Source organism: Rhinopithecus bieti, unplaced genomic scaffold (assembly GCF_001698545.2).
Source record: "Rhinopithecus bieti isolate Rb0 unplaced genomic scaffold, ASM169854v2 scaffold_1682, whole genome shotgun sequence".
Classification (NCBI taxonomy): domain Eukaryota; kingdom Metazoa; phylum Chordata; class Mammalia; order Primates; family Cercopithecidae; genus Rhinopithecus; species Rhinopithecus bieti.
Genome location: NW_016803618.1, coordinates 303,967 through 314,422, shown reverse-complemented (window position 1 = coordinate 314,422; position 10,456 = coordinate 303,967). Strand labels below are relative to the sequence as shown.

General features: G+C 45.0%; 1 protein-coding gene across 8 annotated transcripts in view; it reads left to right on the top strand.

Moving 5' to 3' along the window:
* The first annotated feature begins 7,686 nt into the window (after window positions 1-7,686).
* The window catches only part of LRRC3B (leucine rich repeat containing 3B), a 91,002-nt gene continuing 88,232 nt past the window's right edge, over window positions 7,687-10,456 (top strand). For 2 of the 8 annotated variants that reach the window (XM_017890663.1, XM_017890657.1), the window contains exon 1: window positions 9,509-10,391. The gene's annotated coding sequence lies outside the window, so the exon portion shown is untranslated. Of the gene's footprint in view, window positions 8,119-8,303; window positions 8,756-8,796; window positions 8,934-8,962; window positions 9,242-9,508; window positions 10,392-10,456 lie in introns of those variants that run through there. The other 6 variants (XM_017890660.1, XM_017890630.1, XM_017890682.1 and 3 more) reach the window with 6 other exon arrangements.

Below are 10,456 nucleotides of genomic sequence, written 5' to 3'. Positions count from 1 at the left end.
TACAGAGGAGTCACAAAGATAGTACAGAGCTCACATGTATCTTTCACACAACATTAACATTTTGCATAACCATGTGGGGCTAACTTTCACCAGTTTTTTGAGATATAATTCACCTACTTAAAGAATATACCTCAATGGCTTTTATTCACAGATATGGGACAACCAACAGTTCAGTCAATGTTAAAACATTTTTATCACCTCAAGAGGAAACCTCACACCCTTTAGGTATCATGTTTTTCATCTCCAACTCACACCACAGCCCTAAGCAACCACTAATCTACTTTCTGTCTCTGTACATTTCTCTGTCCCAGACATTTCATGTGAATAGAATCATACAATATGTGATCTTTCATGACTGGCTGCTGCTTCTACTTACCATAGTATCATGGCCCATCCAAGCTATAGCATGTATCAATAATTCATCCCTTTTTATGGCCAAGTAATATTTCATTATATAGTTATAATGTATTTTCTCTTTCCATTTGTCAGTTGATGGAGGCATTTGGGTTGTTTCTACCTTTTGGTTATTATGAATCATGTGAAGCTAATTTTTATGGAAATTAAAATGTCCACTGTATTGCAAATAAAGTTGATTGGAAACGTGATTTTAGATCTATAAGGACTTTTATATGCCCTAATACCTTACTCTTGAAGTAAACTGACTTGTTCATTCAGTCACTAACTAAGACCTTCCCCAAGGGGCAAGTCCTTAAGCGCATGCAGAGTGCAGTCTGAACACGTATGTCCTATGAACTTGACATCTTCAAAAGAGATAAATGTAAGGATAATTTTCAGTGTCTTCTTTTAAACTCTCAGTCAGGTAATTTGACCCTCTCTTTTAGAGTTCAAGAGTGAATGGGCCAGAGAGATACCTTAGTTTGGGTTATCCCAGATGCAAACCTTTGGGATAAGGGTGTGAAATCAAGAAATTTATTTGGAAAATTCTGGTAGAGGTGTAGGGCAGTGAGACAGGGATGGGAAAGAAGCCTATAAAGAGTTCACTTTTGGGCAAGCTAGTGTTGTGTGTAATGAGTGCTTAATCATACAGATGACTTCTGGGGCACAGTGTATAACAGGCCTTAGAGACAACCCAAAAGAGGAGTTGTGTGTGGGATATTTATCCATCAATTATCATCAGTTATTGTTGATGGAACAGTAAGTCCCCTAGCACTCCTCAAAAAACCAGGCATAGAGAAACAGGTGCTTCCTTGCAGTTGGAAGCTGTGAGATCGAGGACGGAGATACAAAGGTGATGTACTGGAGCAGCAACAACTACAAGAGAGTGAGGCGTTATGAAGTCTCCTCATGGGAAGGCAAGAGGAGCAACAGTAGAGCTTCCATCCTGATAATGAGACTTTCAAAGAAGACATTGATGAATACTGAGGCAACACCATAGACCTCCACTTACTTGTCTATAAAATGGGAACTAATTCTTTATTCATAAAACCCTTGATATTTAAAGCTGTAATTATATATGAAGCAAAATACCAGTCTAGCTCTACCCCTTACAGCTTAATACCTCAGGAAAGATTTCTATAAACACATTAATATGTGACTGTGGGATGGTAGATAAAACACATATTTTGGAGACAGATGATCCTGGGTTTAACCCCTAGCCTCAATATATAGAACCTCTGTGCCCTTGAGCAAACTGTTTTTATCTATGAGAACAAGTCCTCTCAATCCACAGTTCCCCTCCATCCACACTCCAACGTCTGGTAAAAAATGAAATGAAATTTTGACAACATTTTAGCACAATAGCTGTTTTATAGCATGAGTTCAATAAGTGAGAGTTTTTCATATTTCTACTGGGATTAAGAAAGAGATGCAACAAGTAAATACATTAACTCATTCAACAAATATTAATATCCTACCCCATGTAGAATTCTATTCTACTTGTTGGAATATAGTGGCAAAGGATCCAAATCTCTGCCATCATAAAGTCCACATTCTAGTAAAGCACAAACACTGGGATCACGTTTTCATATTTAAGGTCCTATTTTTATTGTCTGGAAAAATAGGTTCAGTTTATGTTGCTTTTGGGCTTTTAACTTTGAAAAATGTAAGCCTTACATCAAAGCATCCCAAAGTACTTCTCTTCAACTTTTAATTAAACATTTTCTGAAAGTCATTCCTCAAATCTTTCTTTGATGTTGCATTAGTTGAAAGTTTTTAGGTACCAAATGATGGAATGAAAAGTTGAATGACTTTAAGTAAAAAGGGAAACTTATTGAAATGAGTGTATACATAAAAGTTATGGGAAAAACAGAGACATGGCTGGACCTTTGAATAGCTGTATCCAGGGCCATAGAAGCTACAGGGAATTGCCCTGTCTCTCACATCTGTACCTGTGTGGCAGCTTTATCACTCATACTGCAGTGTGGCTTTCTCCACATGGCAGACAATATACCTGCTCATTGCACCTATGATTTATATCTTGCAGCTTTAGCTACCAGAGAGGTTAACCCAACCCTCCCAGTTTTCTTTTACAAAATTTCCAGAGAAGAGACAGTTCCACCTTGGGGCAAGGATTCTCTATTAGATCATGCAGCTTTGTAGTTACATCACAGTAATTATGTGGCTGGGGCACTCCTAGAATCATTTAGGTACCCACACTATCTGTTAAGACATAGAACCCCAAGAAGGTCGATTCTCATGTCACAGTCGCCTTTCTGGCAAGAAGCATGTATAAATAGCAGCTCTGAAAGTTGGAGAAATAAACAAATAATAGAGCTAGAAGATATCACATCTTATTCAGTCCACATAGGTATCCATTAGTAGAAATGAGTCAACAGTACATTACTTTCTGCAAATTTGTCCAGTACATCTAAAACAAACACATTAAAAAGGGATTATTTAACATTTATGTGTCAGGGAAGTAATCATGTATGTATTACACATATTAATGTTCCTGTGTGCTTCTAAAATACTGTGGAACTTCAAAACATTTTCCAGTTTCAGGGATTAATTAGCTTCCCTGTGAAGTAGCTCATGACCAATATTGCCATTTTGGAAAATGAATGATTGAATTAGAAAGCCAAGGGATGTTGAATTACTCATTTTTTCGATAGAGTATATCAAGCACATGCTTCATGCATGTCTCAGGACTGAGGGTTGTGGGGACATAAACTGAAAAAGTCTCTGCTCTCAAGGAACTTAGAGTCTAGTAAGAGAGGGAGACTTCTCAACATTGAGCCCTAATACAAGTCAAAACAAGGCTCAGGTAAGATGGATAAATATGAGAGACTAGAGGAAGTGATGAGATAGGACTGGGAAGAAAGTTAAATTGCAGAGGCCTTTAAAAACACCATGAGAAATTTAATTTCCCTATGTGAAGACATAATTAAGTTTTTGATATAGAAAATATTATGAATTCATTTATTGACTAAGACTGTAATTGTTGATGAAATTATCTCAATAAATAAAAGAAAAATTGATCCATTTGCCTAAATCATTCAAATGATCCGTTAGTCCACTGGTGCAGTTTGCCTGGCATGTTCTGGGCTAAAATTTATGACATTGTTTGAAGACTGGATGAGTTTGTACAATTGATACTACTAAACTGTTCAGGTTTTCATTATCTGGAAAGGGTCTGACCCCTGTTGGAGCTCTTCTGGTGAACCCAACCGCTATGCGGTGAGGAAGTCTTTGAGAACTTATGGTGTGATGCACATGGAGACCCCCGCATGGAGAGAAACTAAGGTCTCTGGCTCTCAGCTCCTGTCCGATGCTCAACCAATAGCCAACAGCCAACACAGCCTATCAGGTAAATGGCGAGCCACGTGGGAAGTGGATCAGAGGTGCGCCTTCTTCAGTGAGCCTTGTCCAAATTCTAGATTCAGGCTAAATAAATGATGGCTGTTATTTTAAGCCAAGAAGTTTAAGGATAGTTTGTTATTAGTGGTTAACTGGAACACCTTGTACAAAGGATTCATGATAATCATATCTTCACATTTTGATCCCATTCATCCATTAGACAGCAGAGTTTCGGGCACCCCAACAATTCAGATTTCAGAAAATCAATTCCTGGGCTCAGAGAAATGCATTTTCATTTCTGTAAAGAGTTTCAGAGAGGGAATACAATTTAAAATTCAAAGAATTTCCTTTACATGAAATATGTTCTGGAACATACTGATTTTTAAATCGTGTGTCCCTATTTCTAAAGAAAGTTAAACTGAAAACACCAATAAATCATATTCCCCTTTGTATTTCTATAACATTTGTAATATACACAGACAACTTGTACAAACCATCCCTCTCTGACCCACAAGGGCCACTAAAGTAGATGCAAAGGTCATGGCCCTGCAGCATTAGGCTTCTTTCTCCAGTTCACTAATCAAAAGTTACAAATATAGCTTCTGATCCCTCCTTTTCCTCTCTCCTTCTGTCTGTATTGGCTGTCAAGACAAGGCAAGGGTAGCAACCAATCAGCTCTTTATATTAAACAGCATATTTTGCTGAGCTGGACTTGACTTCTGGTTGCTACAAAACAAATCTGAGTTTATATCAGAGGTGACAAACTCCATGCCCTGTCGTTTATCCTTTTTATAGCATGGGTGACACCAACAGTCAACAAGTAATGTTGATGACTTGTTGATGAATCAACAAAAACAGAGAACTTCCAAATCTAGAGGTTTCCTGTGTCCATAGTTAGTAGTATTTTAATTAAAAGACAATTAAATTAAAAACAAATTCTGCTGTTATTTACTATATAATTTTACTTTATGATTATGACAGGATTATTTTTTTAAAAAGACACCCCAAATCCCAGTGCCAGCAGAGATAGCCACTGGTAATTTTGAAGTATATCTTACCATAGAAATGAGTCTATATATGTATATATTTTTACCAGAAAATATATCATACCTTAACCTCATGTTTATACATGAGTTTGCCAAATGAATCTATTTAATATATTGAGATTTTACTGTGTATTAGGCACCATGCTAAGTGCTTCATAAATGCTATTTCACTTAATTGCAACAATACTAAAATGTAAATAGCATCGACCCAATTATATGGTCTACGTATTGGAGGTTCAGGTCCATAATCACAAAGTCAGCGAGTAGAAATGCCTGGTTTCAAACCCAGATTTGTCAACTCCAGATTTTATTTTTTACTATTCTACATCTCACTTTGTGCACCTGAAATTTTTGACTAAAATTATATTACAACCATAAATCATGATAATATTCACCTATTCACCTACAACATTTTAGTGTCTGACTGATATTCCATTGGATAGATTTACAAAATATTTTACCATTCCTCTCTTGGTAGACATTTGAGTTTAGTTTTGTTTCTTTTCAATTTTCCACTAATATAAACAACACTGCAATGAATACTCAGGTAGATAAATCTTGTTGCTCAACCTCAGTTATTTCCTGAGGATGAATTTGAAGAATTAGAGTCACTGGAAAATGAAATGCAAAATGTTATGCTTTCAGCAGCAATGCCAAATTTTCCTTCAGAAAAACTACACCAAATTACATACCTGCTATCCAAATGTATCTATGTTTGTGTTCTAAAATCGCTTTTAAAAAACAAAAATTAAGGCCGGGCGCGGTGGCTCAAGCCTGTAATCCCAGCACTTTGGGAGGCGGAGACGGGCGGATCACGAGGTCAGGAGATCAAGACCATCCTGGCTAACATGGTGAAACCCCGTCTCTACTAAAAATACAAAAAACTAGCCGGGCGACCTGGCGGGCGCCTGTAGTCCCAGCTACTTGGGAGGCTGAGGCAGGAGAATGGCGTGAACCCGGGAGGCGGAGCTTGCAGTGAGCTGAGATCCGGCCACTGCACTCCAGCCTGGGCGACAGAGCGAGACTCCGTCTCAAAAAAAAAAAAAAAAAAAAAAAAAATTAAAAAAAAAAACAAACTTTCAACCACAATATTTCAAATCACAGTATCATAATGTCTCAGAGACAGAAGATAGCTTAAGAGTCATTTAGTCTAATCTCCTGCATTATGGACCTACTTTTTCATGGAGCATTCCTGATCTGAGGTATCTATCTTGTAATTTGTAGAAGGTGGGACAGAAAACAAACAAGCAAATTTAAATATCCTTAAACTACAAAGCAATTTTCTTCACCTCTCAGCAATGTAACACTGTTCAAACTGTTGTAAAATGCATCCAGAATAAGAGTGCCTCAATAGAAATGAGGAAACTGGCAGGCTTTCAACATACTTGACACAGGTCATGAAATAATCAAGATTTTTTGGTCATTCTCCACTTGGAATGGGTTTGCTCTAGGTGCTGGCAGCTGAAAATATGTGCCTTGCTCTATGCAGTTGTTCAGCAGCTTGGTTTTCTTCTGCTTTTGGGAATTCAGGAAACAGAGGTGGGTGGTCAGTGGAAGAAGACTAATTGTCTAGAGACCAAAATGAATTAAATATATGTATATATTTTTTTACCTTTCCAGTAAAGGGACTGTGAGTCTAGCTGTATGTGTGGCTCCCTCCACCACACCCTAAATCAAAAGTTTCATCCCTGGAGTCTCTTTAATTCTAGAGACAGTGAGATTTAGCTCATATTGAAGGAGAAAATGACCTTCAGCTGGATAAGCTTTCCTTGAGTACCCATTAGATACAAAACACTGCTGGATGTTGCAGTGAAAGCAAACAAACAAAAAGCACAGGGAATACTCATATGTGAGTGAAGAGACAAATCTATAAATATATAAGTTCCGCAAGTTATTGGCAAATAAAATTCTGAGAGGGCAAAGAGAGGGGAAAGATTTCTTCCTCTCTGTCAGAGGACTGGGGTAGTGGAAAAAAGCTTCAGAGAAAAGGAGGTATTTGTAGAGTCTGGAGAGCCGGGTTCCTCTGCCCCAAATTGGTGTCTAGTGCAGATATGGTAAATAATTAAAATCATGAAATAAGAACATCACTAAAACCAGTAATTTGACTTACTCTTAAAACACACGCGCAAACGCGAGCGCGCTCACACGCGCACACACACACACACGCACAATGGCGTGCGCGCGCTTTTTAAGGGGCCAATAGACTCCATTTCGGCTGCACATTAAAGTCATCCCAGGAAGGAGAAGGGAAAATTGAATCCCACCTTCTTCTGCTTTAGAAAGCTAGATGGGTTGAGGGTAGGGATCAGGGACCACAACTCAACCCCGAAACTTTGGGCTTCCAGAACTGCCGGGGAAACTGATTCTGAGATCTGACAATGGAGCCTGGGGCGGGAGGGGGGCACCTTATTCATAATCCTCCCTCACAATAGAGGAGCACAGTACTCGGCACCCAGTAAACACTCATTTGTCGAATTGATTTTAAGCCTCCGCTTTTTCCCCAAGGAGGGCAATCAATCCATTGCACGTTTTGCTCCTTTCACCAGTTTAATTCAGCTGTGATCTCAGTAGTTAGAAAAATAGGGGAAGGAATGGGGCCATAGACTGCTGCAAGTAGAGCTGTGTAAGGGGGTGCGAGGAAGGAAGGCGAGAGCAGCGGAGGGAGTTAATACTCCTACCTCAGCTGGTCTCCTGCAGCCAACGCTCAGCCCCCGCCCCCTCTCTCCTTTCCGGACCCCCCAACCGCGAGGCGAGAGAGCAGCGCCGGCGAGGCGCTGGCTGCACTCTGACTGTCACGTTAATTCCCTGCTGCTTTTCTAGTCCCCAGCCGCCTCGCCCCTCCTCCCTCATCCCCAGGCTGGGTTTGGAGGCGATTTCCCTCTAGTGACTGAGCCGACTGCATCTGGGCAAGCGGCTCTTTGCCTCTCTCGCGTCTTTGTCTGCTCTTCCTGCAAGGCTACGGAGCCTGGAGCAGGGAGGGTCTGCAGCGGCCGCCGCAGCAACGCGAGCCAAGTCGTGCCCCGCACGGCAGCCTGGGGCCGCACCCTCGCTCGGTGGCGGCGCCCGAAGACGCCAGCCGCGCCACGCACTGCCTGCGTCCCGCGACCCAGCCGCCGCGCACCAACCCCGCCGCCTTCGCCCGGAGCCAAGCCCGCCGGGCCGGCCCGGTCCCAGGTGGGCAGCTCGGCTTGCAGCTGGTTGGAGGTGGCGGCCGCTGCAGCCCTGGCAGCGCGCACACCCCTAAGCATACGCATCCAACGCCTCCTCCCTGAGCCACGAGGATGGAGCAGCCACCCCGGCCCGGGACTGGCGCAAGGTAAGGTGCAGCCGCCTGTTGCTTTTCGCAGCGCGCGGGATCATCCCTCTGCCCGGGTACCTAGGCCGTCCCTCCAAGGAACAAGTAGAGAACTATTACCTCAGTTCTAAGCCATGCCTTTCTAAGTCCCCCAATCCCTTTTGCGCAGACCCTGGGAGAGACCTCCTCCTGGTGAGATACAGTCGACCCTCTTTGCTCCTGTTCAGCCGGCTGCTGTACAATAGTCTGCAAACTTTTGTGACCCTTCCCTGCGCGGTGCTCACCCCATGCTGTGCAAGTTGCAGGTTTAGTTCTTGCATTCGCCCTTCCCCCAGCTCCTCTTGTCATATGCATCTGCCCATTTCTCTCTGTGTGTTTTTGCCAGTCGACTTTTCACTCCCCGCAGCTCTGGCTCCTGAGGCGAGGATTTGGGACCCAGCAGTGCTCATCCTGCCTCTAGGAGCTCGGTAGGGACAGAGAAGGTGAAATAAGAGAGGTGGGACGGGGAGGATGGCTGCGGCCACCCCTGAAGCTTCGTCCAGCGCGATGGAAGTCAGTCCATCCTTGCACACGCCACCCCCAACTCGGCAATGAAACCTTTGGAGTGGCTTGCGGCTGTGCGCCGTGGGAACTGCAAGTGCAGATATGGGTGGGTGAAGTAAGTGGCTCAGGGAGGGAAAGGCTGCTCGTGCGGTGAGGAGGAAGCTGAGGGTCGGGTAGATCTGCCCACGGTTGAGGGAAATGAAAAGGTACTGCTAATGTGGACGAGGGGCCAGCCCTGAGAGGCCATCTGACGAAGAGGAAAAGGGATTTGAGTCCGGAGGGCGCTGGCCTGGGTATGTAAATACAGATGGGGGAGGGGCTTGGATACCTGGGGTACGCGTGGAGACAAGGAATGGAGCCCTGGAATGCCGGGCCCTTGGGTACTTGGGAAGGCAGTCTGCTCAGTGCCTGGGATGGGGCGATCTCCCTCCCCATAAGCAAACAAACCTCCCCGCGAGAATCTGAATGCGTTGGCATCTTGGGTGGTGACTGAATGGTCAGATCGCGGACCAGGGATGCTTCTCCATGCCCTAAGAGGACCATAGTCTGCTCTCTTCTCTGGCACCCGCTTGCTTCTACGTTCCTTCACCTCCGCAGCCAGGTCGGTAGACCCACGCCCACCTTCTCTGCCAGGCGTTCGGGAGTCAAGGATGTTTCCACAGCCGCAGTGTAGGAAGGGGACTCCTGCCTCCCAGGGGGAGACGTATGTGCGGGGTAGAGGGGAGTCCCCAGAGCCCAGCGAGTAAACAGGGATCCAAAGTGGTTGGAGGAGAGCGCAGGAGCGGAGGCTGCGGTGGGAGCCACTTTCCCCCGCCCCTCCACAAATCGCACCTGGGCGGAGCGAGGGAGTGGGGGGAGCCCTGTGCTGCGCCCGGGAGGCTGGGGAGCGCAGAGCTGGAGGGCGCGCAGGGAAACGCAGAGCTAGGAGGTGTGGGCCTCGGGTGAGGGGAGACCCAGCTCTTAGACCTGGGAGACCAGGCAGAGGTGGATCTGCCCACCTTGCAGTTTCCAGGTAGATCCTTCTGGTGGTTCCAGATGCTCTGGCAAATGCAGGAAGGGGAGGTTCTTTTCTCCTGTGCACCCCAGCAATCTGGAGTGCAAGACCGTTTACGGGAGGGGGCTTAGTCAGCTGTTTCGAAGAGGCAGCCTCCCCTCCCTTTTATCCACCTAGCCCCCTATTTCCGGGTGGGGGCACAGTGACTACCAAGGACAGTAAGCACCTCACTTAACCCTTCTCTCCCTGAGGAGGTGCATGCTCCTCTCCCAGAGGTGCCTTTGGCTGAGAGTGGATCCCTGGTTCCTAGTAGCCGTATAGGGAAACATTTGGTTGGTTGGGTTTGGAACCCTGTACAACCTTTAGGTCCTCCCTGTTCAGACCTTCCACGTGCAGGCTTTTCTTACTTTCTCCGCGGGTGCCCTACAGAGGACTCCTGCTCCTTTGTACCGGTTGGGAAAAAGCAAAATTCAGAGCAGTTCCTTTTTCTGGGTCCCTCGCCTTGGCCACATCGAAGGAAACCTCGACTCGCTAGGGCTCCCGGGAGAAATCCCGATGTCAGTCTCTCCCATTCCGGGGCACCCCTGGAGCAGCTAGCTCCCTGCCTTAGCGGTGGCAACTCCAGAGCCCCAAGGAGCAGAACGGGGATTCCCTGCGCTCAGGCTCCTGGTGCAGTTCCTGAGCACAAAGGCCACACCCTCACAGGCCAGGCCTGGTGAGAGCGCCGGGCTTCTTCACAAGTACCTGGATACCTGAGGTAGGATCCTAGACTTAAAACTCGCACTCCACGAGATTTAGCTCTGACCCCGACCCCGACCCCCC